The sequence below is a fragment of the Odocoileus virginianus genome, chromosome 9 (assembly GCF_023699985.2).
Source record: "Odocoileus virginianus isolate 20LAN1187 ecotype Illinois chromosome 9, Ovbor_1.2, whole genome shotgun sequence".
NCBI lineage: Eukaryota > Metazoa > Chordata > Mammalia > Artiodactyla > Cervidae > Odocoileus > Odocoileus virginianus.
The window spans coordinates 23,106,744-23,124,498 of record NC_069682.1 but is presented as its reverse complement, the minus strand read 5'-3'; the positions used below and the strand labels follow the sequence as shown (position 1 = coordinate 23,124,498).

At 39.5% G+C, this 17,755-nt stretch overlaps 1 protein-coding gene across 4 annotated transcripts in view; it reads left to right on the top strand.

Annotated features, from left to right (window-relative positions):
* ARHGAP21 (Rho GTPase activating protein 21) overlaps nucleotides 1-17,755 on the top strand; it is a 131,851-nt gene that overhangs the window by 67,596 nt on the left and 46,500 nt on the right. The gene's annotated exons all lie outside the window — the stretch shown is intronic.

Below are 17,755 nucleotides of genomic sequence, written 5' to 3'. Positions count from 1 at the left end.
TTGGAAGGACTGTTGCTGAAGCTGAAGCAACCAATACTTTGGTCCCCTGATGTGACTATCCGACTCTTTGGAAAAGACCCTGAGGCTGGGGAAGATGGAAGGCAAAAGGAGAAGGGGGCAGCAGAGGATGAAATGGTTAGATAGCATCACTGACTCAGTGGACATGAATTTGAGCAAACTCTGGGAGATAGTGAAGGACTTGGAAGCCTGGTGTGCTGCAGTCCATGGGGTCGCAGAGTCGGACACAACTTAACAACTGAACAACAACAACACAATATGCACTTTTTTTAAAGATTGAAAGAGCTTGTAACTTTTTGTTGAAGGGAGAACTTGATAGCTTTCCACATGTTCAATAGTTTTCAAGTGTTTGAAAGGATATGTTGGACAAGGGGGAGTAGATGCTGTTTCACAGCTAGTGGAAGATGCAGGTAGCCTCTTTCCCTGATTCTCTTCTGGAAAATCCCTACTCGTATTTTGGACACAGTTAATCTAAGTGATTGTGGTAAACAAGTAGAGACTTTCTGCTTCCTCGTATACCTGTTCCTGAGAAGTGAAGACAGTAACGCAGACCTGATACAGGAAAATAGAAAAATAAGAAGGGAGATTCTGTCTTTAATCAATAATTGGTCATCAGAAGGTTCAAAGTAAAATTTTCCTACGTACTCAGACTAGTCATTATGTTTATTAAGAAAATGTTTTTATGTGTTACTTTGAGAACAGAGATCATTAAGGGGAGAACTATCATTGAATTTTTGAATTTTCATTGAATTTTGAATTCATCATTGAATTTTCGTGCCTGTTAAGTGCATGACACATAGTAGGACCACAAATATTTGTTGAGTAAATGTGTTGAATAAAGGGGGTGCCACAGCTTTCACATGGCACTATTCCCAAATGACTTTTCCCCAAACTGCAGAAGTTAGCACATTAGCATCTGGCCTTCAGCTGTTGAACTGTTGTCTCTTTTCCCAAAACTGTTCCTTTCTATTTTTCTTTCTCCCATCAGTCCCCCTTTAACACAAAGTCTCAATGACACTTTTTAAAATTAGGAATCTTATTTCACATAGTTAATAAGTGTATAAGCTGGAACACTAATAGCAAAAATACAGTAATCCAGGACCTTAGTAGGAATTTGCAAAATAAACTGGTACACTGGTCAGGTTGCATGAGAAGTTTAAAAAAAAAAAAAAATCACTTTAGAAGGCCCCAGGAAACCATTTTTACAATCTAAAATGAAGGGAATTTGATTACATTACAAGTAGGTATTATCAGAAATCCAATTTTTGGAGTAGATTTTAAGGCTTTGTAAGACATTTTATGAAGGTAGTTTGGCGGTCAAGATGATAAATGCAATTTTAAAATCTCTTTAATGGTTCTAAATCCTTTATGAAATATGAAATCTAGGAGTTCAGAGAACTAATTGGAGATACTGAACAACAGAGCTATAAAGGTGAAAGTCCAGGGAAGCACATGTTTGAAGTATTAATGTTCCAAACTATCCTGGAAATCACTTCTCTAAAGAAAATATTGTTCCAGAGATTACCTGTAACTAGGTGATTCTGAGCTATCTTTTCTTAGTTGCTCTGTGACTTAAGACCTTGATCACAGACACAGCCAAATAAGCACCCTTTTTTTTTTCCCAGTTAGTCTGTACTCAAAATATGATTCATAGATCCAGTTAATAATAAAAAGTGAATTCTTTTTTTTTTTTGGCCATGCCATGTAGGATGCAGGATCTCAGTTTCCCAACCAGAGATAGAATCTGTGCCCCCTGCATTGGGAACATGAAGTCTTAACCACTGGACCCCCAGGGAAGTCCCCCAAAGTGAATTCTAATAATGATGTTTAAATTGCTTTCAAAGTTTTAGCAGATAACTTCATCTCTGGTGTGGAACTGCAATAGAAATATTTTGCGTATGAGTGCTAAATGCATTAAGTCTAGAAATATCCTTCCTGTTGTTTATTCATTCTCTTAGCTGATATTTGTTGAGTCACTGCCATGAGCCAGTCACTAAACTAATTGCTGGGAAGGGAGCAATATGGCCTCTAATCTCACTTCCTTTAGCTAGTGATTCAGATGTCACCTGCTAGAGAGGACTTCCCTGCCTGTTTCCTAAAAGTAGCATTCCCACCCCGCCTCTCCTCTCCTCCCCTTCTCACCCTGCTCATTTCTCTCCTTCACACCTTTCACCATCCCGCCTCCTACTTTTTTTCTCAGACGTGTTTCTGCCTCAGTTGGATTGTCGAGTGGAAAGATTATTATTATTTTTTAAATGTTAAAAATAATTTGTTTGTATGTATTTATGGCTACACAGCATGTAGCATGTTAGTTCCCTGACCAGGAATTGGGAACTCAGAGCCCTAACCACTGGACTGCCAGGGAATTCCCAACTTTATTTTATTTTTAAATCTTTTTTAGGTATTACAGTTCAATGAGCTTTTATTTATGTATTTATTTTGGTCACCTTGCACGGCATGTGGGATCTTAGTTCCCTGGCCAGGAATCAAACCCACACCCCTTGCCTTGGAAACACAGAGTGTTAACCACTGGATGACCAGGAAAGTCCTCCCAATTTTACTTTGTCTATTACTTTTTTCTTTAAACGCAGAACAGTTCCTGGCCTATATACGTTTAATAACTCTATAGGATGATAGAAGATGAAGGTGTAAAACAGTTACAGAAGTGTGGGAAAAAAGGAGTCTGCACAACTGTGGCAGGGTCTGAGCGCGGAGAGTCATCCAACCACCAGGGAAGGGTTTCTTAGGTAGGGTGTGCTTGTGCTGAATAGGATTTTATCAGGTCAAAGGAAAATCAGCATTTGAGATTTCAGAGGTATTTTAGAAATTGTATTTGCCCAACCTTGGTGGTAGGACTTGGGGGTAGAATGTGTGTCACTGGTTAAAGATGAATTGTGATTTTTGCTTGGTTTTTCTGATATGAATGAGTGGATGGATGGAGGTACCACTGATTGAGGGATACAGAAGGGAAACACACCCTCCTGCTTCCCCAGGGAAAAGAGTTTAGTTTGGGATAAGTTAGAGCTTCTTGATGAGGGTGAAAGAGGAGAGTGAAAAAGCTGGTTTACAACTCAACATTCAAAAATGAAGATCATGGCATCCAGTCCTATCACTTCATGGGAAATAGTTGGGGAAAAAGTGGAAACAGTGATGGATTTTATTTTCTTGAGCTCTAAAATCACTGCAGATGGTGACTGCAGCCTTGAAATTAAAAGATGCTTGCACCTTGGAAGGAAAGCTATGACAAAGCTAGATAGCATATTAAAAAGCAGAGACACCACTTTGCCGACAAAATTACATACAGTCAAAGCTATGGTTTTTCCAGTAGTCATGTATGAGTGTGGGAGTTGGACCATAAAGAAGGCTGAGTTCTGAAGAATTGATGCTTTTGAATTGTGGTGCTGGATAAGACTCTGTAGAGTCCCTTGGACATCAAGGAGATTAAACCAGTCAATCCTAAAGGAAATCAACCCTGAATATTCATTGGAAGGACTAATGCTGAAGCTGAAGCTCCAATACTTTGGTCACCTGATGCAAAGAGCCAACTCACTGGAAAAACCCTGATGCTGGGAAAGACTGAGGAGAAGGGGGCGACAGAGGATGAGAAGGTTGAATGGCATCACCGACTTGATGGACATGGGTTTGAGCAAACTCTGGGAGATAGTCAAGGAAAGAGAAGCCTGGTATGCTGAGGTTCATGGGGTTGCAAAGAGTTGGACACCACTTAGTGACTCTACATTAACAACAACAACATTTCTAATTCCTGTAGAATGTTCAGTACCTAGTTGAAGTTTTAGAAGTGGAGCTCATAAGGAGAAGTGAGAGTTGCAGATAAATTTGGAAGTCATCATTATGTATGCTACAGTTAAGCACTAGTCATAAATAGAATCAGAGAGCATGATGACATCCAGCATAAAGATAGACCCCTAGGGAAGGCAACATCTTAGAGCTGGTCAGAGAAAGAAGAATCAGAAAGGAAATCTGATAATAAATTTTGGAAGGTATAGGGCAACCAGCAGGAGTTGATGGCTTGTTAATTAAGAGATGATCATTTTAGGGGAGGGTGGATAACTTGTTCATCCTAGAAGATTCTTTAGGATGTAGACTAAAAAGATACTGTTTGATCTGACCTAACTGACAAAAAGCAGATTGGTAAAGTTACCGAGAACAGTTTCAGTGCAGTGGGCAGAGGGAATCAGGTATGTCAGTGGGCTGTGACGTGAATTAGATCAGGGAATGGGTGGGAGGTGGGGGGTGGGCGTGTCCCCCAAAGATTCTTGTCAATGTCTGAGAAACCGTGGATTAGAACTAAAGAAATGAAGGTAGGTGTGAGCATGGACTATTCTTTATGAAGTAAGAAAATGAAGGGATGGAGAATGAGAGATGGTAGCTGTGTGGCAGTGTGGGGAGAAGTTCTGTTGTCTTTTTCTAAGTTTGGAAAGCTTTTGTGTGTTACGAGATCTGGAGAGAAGAAGAAAGAGATTGGTTTTACAGCTGAGAAGAGACCATTTGGGGAGCAAAGTCCTGAAGAATACTGGTAACTAAATCCTCATCTGAGATAGAACAAAGGGAATTAAGGGTGTTTTTGCTGTTTAGTTGCTCAGTTGTGTCCGACTCTTTGCAACTCCATGGACTGTAGCTTGCCAGGCTCCTCTGTCCTTGGGATTTTCCAGGCAAGGATATTGGAGTGAGTTGCCATTTCCTTCTCCAGTGGATCCTCCCGACCCAGGGATTGAACCCTCATCTCCTGCATTGGCAGTCGGGTTCTTTACCACTGAGCCACCAGGGAAGCGGAGGTATGGGTAGGAAAAGATTTTTTAAAAGAAAAAAAAAAGAGAATACAGTAGTTGAGATAGAGTGAAGTAAGAGATAGAGTTATCTAAACAGTGTGAGGAATCAAGATGGCAGAGCAAGTCCTTGAAGGTTATGAGAAGCTTGATATGGCAACCTCAAGGGAAAGGGAATTAAAATATTCAGTACAAGGAAGAGAGTCTAGTCAGCAGTGTCAAACGCTTAGCTCAACTGGGGAACTCTAAATCAGTGGGTTACACAGTTTCACTCAGTCGACATCGCACCAGGAACAAGAGCAGAGGGAAGGTCTGGTTGGCACTGTCCATAACTGGACCCTGGCAAGTGGAATGCTCTGGAAGGTCAAGGGGGAGAGGAAGTTGAGGTTGCTGGTGACTTTGGTTGTAATACTGATCTGTGGGTAAACTTATGAGAAAGTGATTTCTGAGGGAGACTGGAGAGTCTTGACGACTAGAGAGGACTAAGGGTTTGAAGAAAGATGGGCAGGTTTTATCAGTTACGTGGTCGGGCAGTGGTATGATCAGAAATGGAAAGATAGTTGGCTGTGGTCAGTGCACTGCGGCACATTTTTCTGGGTTTGCAGAGAACTTAAAATCTAGTACAACTGGAATAACAGGACTCTGAATCCACATGCAATACATACTTTGTGAAATTCCTGAAGCTTCAGAGAGGGAAAAAAACGATGTTGCAGAAACTTCAAATACTCCAGAAGACAGATCCCAGTTCCGTTTTGTTTGTCGCAGAGTAATCAGCTCCTGGCAAGTTGTCTGTTGTCCGAGCTCAGTAAATATTTGTTGAATGAATAACACCCTCCAGAGTATCTCTTGACTGGGAGATTTATAATGCTGGAAAATTATGGTTCGCAACTGACACCTAGTGGTGTTACTATTCAGTGACAGCATTTTCCTTCTTATTTCAGAGAAATCATACAGATCAGTGGCACAGGGAGGCCTGGCGTGCTGCGATTCATGGGGTCGCAAAGAGTCGGACACGACTGAGCGACTGAACTGAACTGAACTGAACTGAACAATAATAGCTTTATTCCTGAAACAAGTCTCTGAGTTGATTTTGGGCAGTCTTGCTATTGGCATTTACCAGGACTTTAATTTGAAACAATCAGCAGTAATATTTACAGAACGTCCACTGTATGCCAGACACTGTTGTGTGTGCCAGAGATTTTCATGTGGTGTATATTCTCTTGTATATAGGACCTCACTGAATTTGAATACATAGGTAGAGCATTCCACTGAGATTGGAAAACTTGTTCCAGAACTTAATTTTAGGGGTTTTTTGTGTGTGTGTGATTTTACATGCAAGACCTTTCTAAATTTATTTCATAGCTTTTAGTGCTAACATTTCTGTCATGAAATAATTTTCATTAATCTTAGGTAGGCTTTTAGGGAGATTGAGGTAAGGAAGTCTTGGGTTTGTTGTCAGTTTATATGCTACACATTGTGAAAGATAACTTTGTAGTATGGAGAACTGTGAACAGATTTTATCTTTCCTTCATTGTTGTTCAGTCACTAAATCACGTCTGACTCTTTGTGACCCCCGTGAACTGCAGAACACCTGGCTTCCCTGTCCTTCACTGTCTCCCGGAGCTTGATCAAACTCATATCCATTGAATCAGTGATGCCATACAACTATCTTGTCCTCTGTCACCCCCTTCTCCTCCTGCCCTCAATCTTTCCCAGCATCAGAATCTTTTCCAATGAGTCAGCTCTTTGCATCAGGTGTCCAATGAGTTGTAGCTTCAGCTTTAGCATCAGTCCTTCCAATGAATATTCAGGACTGATTTCCTTTAGGATTGACTGGTTGGATCTCCTTGCTGTCCAAGGGACTCTCAAGAGTCTTCAACACCACAGTTCAAAAGCATCAATTCTTTGGTGCTCAGCCTTCTTTATAGTCCAACTCTCACATCTGTACATGACTACTGAAAAAACCATAGCTTTAACTATATGGATTTTGGTGACAAAGTGATACCTGTGCTTTTTAATATGCTATCCAGATTTGTCATAGCTTTTCTTCCAAGGAGCAGGAAGTAAAGTTCTGATATGTTTAGTAATCATGCTGAAGTATTTAAAGTATTTATGAATGAATTGACATGATACCTAGGATTTGCACTAAAATACTTCAGGAAGACAATTCGAGTATAAATGAAACAAGATGACAAGTTTTAAATAATTATTTAAATTATGTTCATGAGCATAGGTTATTTTACTGTTTTTCTCTACTTTTGTAAATTCTGGACATTTTCCACACTAAAAAGTAAACAAAAAAATTAGACTGGTGAGGGTAGAAAGAAAGTTTGTTGTGATTAAGTTAGAACATGATCTGTATTTTAATATTTAGCAGATTTTATTGCTTTGCTGTGTTCCATTTGATGTTCTTTGAAGATGAGGTTGAATCGCAAGTGTGTGTTTGCTTATAATGGATGAAATGTGATTGAGACCTGACAGGTGACTTTATACTGACATTGTCTAGAGACTATTGGAATTTGGACTTTAAAGCTCATGAAATTTGTTGGACAACAGATTGGAGGCCTGGGAGCTATAATTTAAAGTACTAGCCATCACTATGGAAATGAGAGTTGTCTTAAGTGGAAGTTTGGAAACACCTAGGTTTAGAAATCTGGAATGCGATTTTTTTTTTTTCTTTCTCTCTTAGTGCTTCTCCCTTTACAGGGAAGAGAAGGGAAAAGGGCCCAGTAATCTGCCATGACAGTCCTCTTAAATTGGATTCTACTTAATTTTCATGTAGGACTTTTTTCATCATTGATACATGTGGATTTTTGATGTTAAACAGTCTGTTAGGCTCTTAGAAGTCTTTTGTATGCCATTAGCAAACCAGACCCCTAAAATGAAAATTAGAAGCCTGTTTTCTTCTTTTTTTTAGAAGTCTGTTCTAAACAATTTAAAAGGAGTTAGAACATATTTCAGGCAAACAGAAAAATAAAGGGGAAATGTAACTTCCAAATGCTTACTACCTTTGTCATCCTAATATGCCAACACCACCTCATTCTCTCTTTCTCTAAGACATAAATTATTATAAATATGACTAAGGCCTTTCTAACCATTTCTTTTCTATTCTCTTCCCCCCAGATGTAATTACTAGCTTGAATTTCGTATTTATCACTTCTGCCTTAGTTCAGTTTAGTCACTCAGTCGTGTCTGACTCTTTGCGACCCCATGAATCGCAGCACACCAGGCCTCCCTGTCCATCACCAATTCCCGGAGTTTACTCAAACCCATGTCCATCGAGTCGGTGATGCCCTCCAACCATCTCGTCCTCTGTCATCCCCTACTCCTCCTGCCCCCAATTCCTCCCAGCATCAGGGTCTTTTCCAATGAGTCAACTGTTTGCATGAAGTGGCCAAAGTACTGGAGTTTCAGCTTCAGCATCAGTCCTTCCAATAAACACCCAGCACTGATCTGCTTTAGGATGGACTGGTTGGATCTCCTTGCAGCCCAAGGGACTCTCAAGAATCTTCTCCAACACGACAGCTCAAAAGTATGAATTTTTTGGTGCTCAGCTTTCTTCACAGTCCAACTCTCACATCCATACATGACCACTGGAAAAACCATAGCCTTGACCAGACAGACCTTTGTTGGCAAAGTAATGTCTCTGCTTTTTAACATGCTATCTAGGTTGGTCATAACTTTCCTTCCAAGGAGTAAGCGTCTTTTAATTTCATGGCTGCAGTCACCATCTGCAGTGATTTTGGAGCCCCCAAAAAAGAAAGTCTAATACTGTTTCCACTGTTTCCCCATCTATTTCCCCTGAAGTGATGGGACCAGATGCCATGATCTTAGTTTTCTGAATGTTGAACTTTAAGCCAACTTTTTCACTCTCCTCTTTCACTTTCATCAAGAGGCTTTTTAGTGCCTCTTCACTTTCTGCCATAAGGGTGGTGTCATCTGCATATCTGAGGTTATTGATATTTCTCCCGGCAATCTTGATTCCAGCTTGTGCTTCTTCCAGCCCTGCGTTTCTCATGATGTACTCTGCATATAAGTTAAATAAGCAGGGTGACAATATACAGCCTCGATTTACTCTTTTTCCTATTGGGAACCAGTGTGTTGTTCCATGTCTAGTTCTAACTGTTGCTTCCTGACCTGCATACAGGTTTCTAAAGAGGCAGGTCAGGTGGTCTGGTATTCCCATCTCTTTTCCACAGTTTATTGTGATCCACACAGTCAAAGGCTTTGGCGTAGTCAATAAAGCAGAAATAAATGTTTTTCTGGAACTCTCTTGCTTTTTCGATGATCCAGTGGATGTTGACAATTTGATCTCTGGTTCGTCTGCCTTTTCTAAAACCAGCTTGAACATCTGGAAGTTCATGGTTCACGTATTGCTGAAGCCTGGCTTGGAGAATTTTGAGCATTACTTTACTAGCGTGTGAGATGAGTGCAACTGTGCGGTAGTTTGAGCATTTTTGGGGATTGCCTTTCTTAGGGATTGACATGAAAACTGACCTTTTCCAGTCCTGTGGCCACTGCTGAGTTTTGTAAATTTGCTGGCATGTTGAGTGCAACACTTTCACAGTATCATCTTTCAGAATTTGAAATAACTCAACTGGAATTCCATCACCTCTGCTAGCTTTGTTCATAGTGGTGCTTTCCAAGGCCCACTTGACTTCACATTCCAGGATGTCTGGCTCTAAGTGAGTGATCACACCATTGTGATTATCTGGATCATGAAGATCTTTTTTGTACAGTTCTTCTGTATATTCTTGCCACCTCTTCTTAATATCTTCTGTTTCTGTTAGGTCCATACCATTTCTGTCCTTTATCAAACCCATCTTTGCATGAAATGTTCCCTTGGTATCTCTAATTTTCTTGAAGAGATCTCTAGTCTTTCCCATTCTGTTGTTTTCCTCTATTTCTTTGCATTGATCACTGAGGAAGGCTTTATTATCTCTCCTGGCTGTTCTTTGGAACTCTGCATTCAAATGGGAATATCTTTCCTTTTCTCCTTTGCTTTTCACTTCTCTTCTTTTCACAGCTGTTTGTAAGGCCTCCTCAGACAACCATTTTGCCTTTTTGCATTTCTTTTTCATGGGGATGGTCTTGATCCCTGCCTCCTGTACAGTGTCACGAACCTCCGTCCATAGTTCATCAGGCACACTGTCTATCAGATCTAGTCCTTTAAATCTATTTCTCACTTCCACTGTATTGTCATAAGGGATTTGATTTAGGTCATACCTGAATGGTCTAGTGGTTTTCCCTACTTTCTTCAAATTAAGTCTGAATTTGAAGCTCCCGGTCTTGGTTTTGCTGACTGTACAGAGCTTCTCCATCTTTGGCTGCAAAGAATATGATCAATCTGATTTTGGTATTGACCATCTGGTGATGTCCATGTGTAGAGTCTTCTCTTGTGTTATTGGAAGAGGGTGTTTGCTATGACCAGTGCGTTCTCTTGGCAAAACTCTATTAGCCTTTGCCCTGCTTCATTCTGTACTCCAAGGCCAAATTTGCCTGTTACTCCAGGTGTTTCTTGACTTCCTACTTTTGCGTTCCAGTCCCCTATAATGAAAAGGACATCTTTTTTGGGTGTTAGTTCTAAAAGGTCTTGTAGGTAGGTCTTCATAGAACTGTTCAACTTCATCTTCTTCAGCATTACTGGTTGGGGCATAGGCTTGGATTACTGTGATATTGAATGGTTTGCCTTGGAAATGAACAGAGATCATTCTGTCATTTTTGAGATTGCATCCAAGTACTGCATTTCAGACTCTTTTGTTGACCATGATGGCTACTCCATTTCTTCTAAGGAATTCCTGCCCTTAATAGATATGATGGTCGTCTGAGTTAAATTCACCCATTCCAGTCCATTTTAGTTCGCTGATTCCTAGAATGTTGACGTTCATTCTTGCCACCTCCTTTTTGACCACTTCCAATTTGCCCTGATTCATGGACCTAACATTCCAGGTTTCTATGCAATATTGCTCTTTACAGCATCAGACCTTGCTTCTATCACCAGTGACATCCACAACTGGGTATTGTTTTGGCTCCATCCCTTCACTCTTTCTGGAGTTATTTCTCCACTGATCTCCAGTAGCATATTGGGCACCTACCAACCTGGGGAGTGTCCTATCATTTTGCCTTCTCATACTGTTCATGGGGTTCTCAAGGCAAGAATACTGAAGTGGTTTGCCATTCCCTTCTCCAGTGGACCACATTCTGTCAGACCTCTTCACCATGACCCGTCTGTCTTGGGTGGCCCCACACGTCATGGCTTAGTTTCATTGAGTTAGACACGACTGTGGTCCTGTGATCAGATTAGCTAGTTTTCTGGGATTATGGTTTCAGGGTGTCCGCCCTCTGATGCCCTCTCGCAACACCTACTGTCCCACTTGGGTTTCTCTTACCTTGGACATGGGGTATCTCTTCACGGCTGCTCCAGCAAGGTGCAGCCGCTGGTCCTTACCTTGGACGCTGCTCCTTATCTTCTCTTGGCCGCCCCTCCTGACCTTGAATGAGAGTAGCTCCTCTCGGCCCTCCAGCGCCTGCAGCCGCAGCTCCTTAGAGGTGGGGTAGCTCCTCTTGGCCACTGCCCCTGCCTTAGTAGAGTCATATTCCTAAACTTAGGCTTAGTGTTTCCTCTTCCTCACGCCCTGGGTTTGTTTGTTTTTTTCTTTGCCTGTAGCAGTCTACAGTCCCAGAAAAGAGAAGCAAAGATCATTTTTCATTCTTCAAATTTAACTTTGATATATCTGTCTCAGTCTACATTGTGGTTTCAATTATTAGGGGTCTGAAAAATAGATTTTAATTTCAATGAGCTATTTAATTGATTTTCTTTAAATAATTAATGCCTGGAGCCTTAGCATTCCATTATGTGACCTCTTTAGCTTTCTGCCTTTGTGGAGAGCACATGCCTTCTAAGGCTTATCTAACTTTCATATTAAGCCCAGTTTAATTTCAACAGCCTTTTCTTGTGTAGAGAGAAATAGAACATTTCTTTGTTTTTGTCTCTCTTTTTTTTTATAGCAAAGAAATCGATAAAAAAAAACTCAAATCTGTCATTATGAAAACAGATTTGTTTTCATTAAAAAAGTTGTTTGATAACATGCTTGTGAACACAGGGAGAAGGAAAATAAAAAAAAAAATCTCAATCTGAGTAATAGCCATTGTTTTCTGCTGCTTTGCTTTGGGTTGAAATGTAAGATGGTATTTCTTTGTTTAAAGAATTTTTATTTTAACTGCTAAGAAATACATTTCTCTTGTCCCTATAGGGAACAGAGAACTATAGGATTCCCTCATCTGTCCCTCTATGTGTCTTCATTATAGGCTCTTGTTTGTAACCGGTATAGTTCAAAATCTGTTGCTTCGGAAAATAATGGGTTTGCTTTAGTCTGCTTGCTCTGTGTACTTCATATTTCAAATTTTGAAACAATTTAAATCCAATTGTTTTAGGTTTTAGCATTCTGCAAAGAAGAGGGTCATTAGAGCTTCTGGCATTTAGATACCCATCTCTTTAATACACTGGGCTTCCTAGATGGCTCAGTGGTAAAGAATCCTCCTGCCAGTGCAGGAGATGCTGGAGTCATGGATTCGATCCCTGGGTTGGGGAGATCCCTGGAGAAGGAAATAGCAACCCACTCCAGTATCCTTGCCTGGAGAGTCCCATGGACAGAGGAGCCTGATGGGCTATAGTCCTCGGGGTCCCAAAGGGTCAGACGTGACTGAGCGATTAAGACAGATTTGTAGTCTGTGTCAGAGTTACTGGAAATGTTTTAGTACAGTCTCTCTTCTTCTTTTCGTTGTTCTTTGCTCCTTGTTTCTACTCTACAGCTTCCCTCTAATATGGCAGTTAAGTTTGTATCGTTCCTCTCTAGACCAGTATTTAATCATGCCCCGACAGTATGACAGGGCCGTGTCCCTGGCCTCATTCATCCCTGCTCTCTACGTAAACCTAAAGGTTTATCATCAGACTTAGCATAGTAGTAACATTCCTTAAAAACCTACTTGTACGAGGCATTATATAAATGTTAATAGATTCTCTCTTCTAATCCTTACAACAACCTTGCCAGGTGAAAATAAAATAAATGATCATCATTCTCATTTTTCCCATGAGTTAACTAGGGCACCAATAAATCATTTGTCTAAAGCCACTTGGGGATGGGATTGCCAGATAAAATATAGGATGCTGAATCAAATTTGAATTTCTGATAGACAATAATTTTTGCAAAATCCAATAACCCTTCTTGGAAAGTACATGGTAGAGCTGGGATTTTAAACCCTATAATCTGGTTGTAGGTCTCAAGCTGTTGACTGCTACATTATACTGGATATGGAGAGTAAAAATCATGCCAGCCTGGATGCTCATTCAGCATTTGGATGGCAGCTACTACCTATTCATTATTGTTTCTTTCAGTTGTTTTCCCCCCAACTAATTATATTGACACATATAATTAAAAATTATATGTGTAATGTAAAAGTATGTGCATTCTTTCTGATTTCAGAGTGTCACTTTCACCTTCAAGTAAATTCATATATGCTTTTTACATCTTGTTATTTAAGTCTTTACTAATTGTATGTTAAACAGCAAAATAGAATAAAATGGGACTTTTCTGGAGTACATGCTCATTTTAGCCATTCTTACTTACATAAGATCACCACCATCTTCTTCCTTTTCTCAAAGACAGAAAGATTTAGTTACATGTGTGTGCTAAAAAGACACATTTCTCTTTTCTTCTGGTAAGGAAATGACACTTGAATAAGGTCTTTAGAAAACTAAGAAATTATAAAATACACATGCAGAATTGAAAGAGACTTTTTACTGAGAATTGCCAAGGAAACCAACTAACTCCACCAAATTATCCTATAGGGAAGTAAGGGGCAAATTTTCCTGATGAATTGCCACAGGGTTGGACTTTTTAGTTTTGCATATCTAGAAACTGTAAAAAACCAAAGGCATAAGAGATTGAATGACACAGACTTTAAATGTGATGCTTGTGATTTCCAGTTCTAGTGGAACTTCAGAGAGCATATATTAAAAAGAAGACACTCTTAAAATTAATGAACTATGTGTTTAACATAAGACTCGAGTCAAGGCATATAGAAATTGAAGAGAGGGCTATTTCTTATTAAACCTGTCTGTAATTAATGGATGCCTCTGGAAAATTTTTCTATTGTCCAGAAGAAATTGGATAACATCTATAATAGTAATAGCAAGTTAGAATTCTCTAGAGAGTCTAGGAAGGAAAGTGAACAAGAAGGATCAGAGTATAACTCTTAGTTACAATAGTGTTTGCTGTAAGATTGGCCCTTCTTTTAGTCTACTCCATCTTCATGTGTTTTCAGGCATAGTATATTGAAGAATTGGTCAATTTGTGGCAAAGTCTCTCTGAACTTTAGTCGTAGTCATTGCCAAATTATTGTTTCCTTTATGTAAATTAAAACCAAATTATTTTGAACTGCATTTATTCTGTGTAAGTGGAAGTTCCTATCAGAACTTTCAGAGGTCACTATATTGCTCTCCAGCCAGTTTTTTACTATTTTGTAGAAGTCATTAATAGTCATTTATATTTTTGTGTTTTTTAAATGTAGGTGTGATATAATCACCTTTGGGACGTGGTGGACTGCAAGTCATTAATAAAAAGAAAAATGTGTCCTTTCTTTTATTATATAAATCTTTTCATGAAAGCACTGACTTGATGCAGCAAAACTTATTAAACCTTCAAATCTCTAGTCAAGAAAAAAGTAAATGGTTTTCTTTAAACACCCACTACTGTGAATGTTGAGTCGACTACATAAGGGCCTAGCCTGATTACCAACTTTTTTGGAATTAAGTGTTTGAATTTTAAGTGACTTATATTGAAAATAATTTTTTCCCCTTTCAAACTAGTTGTAAGCGAAAGCTTGATGTAAGGTTTAAATAAGAAATTTGTTCATTTATTGAGTAATGATTTATCGAATGTCCATTCTGTGCCAGGCCTTGTTAGGTGAACAATGACACAAATTTGTGAACCTGGCACAAATCCCTGCTCTTCATTTTAGTTGAAGAGACAAGCAACATGTAAGCAAATAAATGTGTAATTGTAAGTAGTGGATGACAAGTTCTGTGAAGTAAAAGCTTGGCACATACAGAAAAATTTTCCAAACTTTGTATTATAATTTTCAAAGTACAACAAATGCCCTGTCTTACTCAACAGTGAACATGTTTAAGGTATATTTGCTTTATCTGTCCATCCATATGTGTGTCTGAGTGTGTGGCTATCTAAGTTTATTTTTTTCCTCAAATCATTTGGAAATTATGTTGCAGATATCCTTATCATTATAATAATGGAAATATAATAATATAATAATAACATATGATAATTGATGATTACTAATACTTCATCCCGAAGTATTTCAACAGACATCTCTTCAGAATGAGGACATTCTTCCTTAGTAGGGAGTTAACTAGCATTTAGTTCTCTTACTTCCTTCAGTTGGGGCTGTCATAGCTAATCAAAAGTGACCAAAGGATTTAGACTATTTTCAGGTCATCTGAACATACAGAGTTTATAGAGTTTCCTTGGGAAGAGATCTGATAAATATAAATAGTTTTAAAAATTGAATGGCAGCTACTTTGCAGGTGTATTTTTATGATGTTTCAAATTTTTAATTCTTGAAAATATAAGACTAGTCTTCATCTAAACACTGTGAGTGGAAATGAACATTTATTGAGAAATTGCTCCAGCTATGAAGCTATGCTGAGCACATTTATATGTTATCTTTTTGAGTCCTAGAAACTTTTCAAGAGTGTTAAAACGTATCTCTGTGCAATGAAAGAGTAATGATTTCCTTAAGTAAAAAAAGTTTAATTAATTACAGCTGGACTGTCTAGTGGCAAAGCAAGGAATTTGGATACCTGTCTCCTGCAGGAAAGCACAGTTTCCACTGTGTCTTCTTGCATTTTAAGGAGAGTTAGCATTCACTACTTTTAGAGGATTTCTTTCAAAATAAACAGCTAAATATGTAAGAGGAGTTGATGATAGATGTTGCTTTATCTGTTTCTTTTTTTGAGTCACTTTTGTGGTTCAGTTCAGTTTAGCCGCTCAATTATGTCAGACTCTTTGCGACCCCATGGACTGCAGCACACCAGGCCTCCCTGTCCATCGCCAACTCCCGGAGTTTACTAAAGTAAACTTATGCACATTGAGTCAGTGATGCCATCCAACCATCTCATCCTCTGTCATTCCCTTCTCCTCCTGCCCTCAATCTTTCCCAGCATCAGAATCTTTTCCAGTGAGTCAGTTCTTTGCATCAGGTGGCCAAAGTATTGGAGTTTCAGCTTCAGCATCAGTCCTTCCAATGAACACCCAGGACTGATCTCCTTTAGGATGGACTGGTTGGATCTCCTTGCAGTCCAAGGGATTCTCAAGAATCTTCTCCAACACCACAGTTCAAAAGCATCAATTCTTCGGTGCTCAGCTTTCTTTATAGCCCAACTCTCACATCCATACATGACTACTGGAAAAACTAGAGCTTTGACTAGATGGACCTTTGCTGGCAAAGTAATGTCTCTGCTTTGTAATATGTTGTCTAGGATGGTCATAACTTTTCTTCCAAGGAGCAAGCGTCTTTTAATTTCACGGCTGCAGTCACCATCTGCAGTGATTTTGGAGCCCCCAAAATAAAGTCTGCCACTGTTTCCACTCTTTCCCCATCTATTTGCCATGAAATGATGGGACCAGATGCCATGATCTTAGTTTTCTTAATGTTGAGCTTTAAGCCAACTTTTACTGTCCTCTTTCACTTTTCAACAAGAGGCTCTTTAGTTCTTTGCTTTCTGCCATAAGGGTGGTGTCATCTGTGTATCTGAGGTTATTCATATTTTTCCCGGCAGTCTTGATTCCAGCTTGTGCTTCATCCAACCCAGCATTTCTCATGATGTACACTGCATATAAGTTAAATAAGCAGGGTGACAATGTATAGCCTTAATGTACTCTTTTCCTTATTTGGAACCAGTCTGTTCTATGTCCAGTTCTAACTGTTGCTTCCTGACCTGCATGCAGGTTTCTAAAGAGGCAGGTCAGGTGGTCTGGTATTCCCATCTCTTTCAGAATTTTCCAGAGTTTGTTGTGATCCACACAGTCAAAGGCTTTGGCATAGTCAATAAAGCAGAAATAGATGTTTTTCTGGAGTTCTCTCGCTTTTTTGATGATCCAACGGATGTTGGCAATTTGATCTCTGGTTCCTCTGCCTTTTCTAAAACCAGCTTGAACATCTGGAAGTTCATGATTCACGTATTGTTGAAGCCTGGCTTGGAGAGGTTTGAGCATTACTTTACTAGCGTGTGAGATGAGTGCAATTGTGTGATAGTTCAAGCATTCCTTGGCATTGCCTTTCTTGGGGATTGGAATGAAAGCTGACCTTTTCCAGTCCTGTGGCCACTGCTGAATTTTGCAAATTTGCTGACGTAGATAGAGTGCAGCACTTTCACAGCATCATCTTTTAGGATTTGAAATAGTTTAACTGGAATTCCATCACCTCCACTAGTTTTGTTCATAATGATGCTTCCTAAGACCCTCTTGACTTCACATTCCAGGATGTCCGGCTCTAGGTTGGTGATCCACACCATCATGATTATCTGGGTCGTGATGATTGTTTTTGCCTAGTTCTTCTGTGTATTCTTGCCACCTCTTCTTCATATCTTCTGCTTCTGTTAGGTCCATACCATTTCTGTCCTTTATTGTGCCCATCTTTGCATGAAATATTCCCTTGGTATCTCTGATTTTCTTGAAGAGATCTCTAGTCTTTCCCATTCTGTTGTTTTCCTCTCTTTCTTTGCATTGATCTCTGAGGATGATTTTCTTATCTCTCCTTGCTATTCTTTGGAACTCTGCATTCAAATGGATATATCTTTCCTTTTCTCCTTTGCCTTTTGCTTCTGTTCTATTCACAGCTATTTTTAAGGCCTCCTCAGACAACCATTTTGCCTT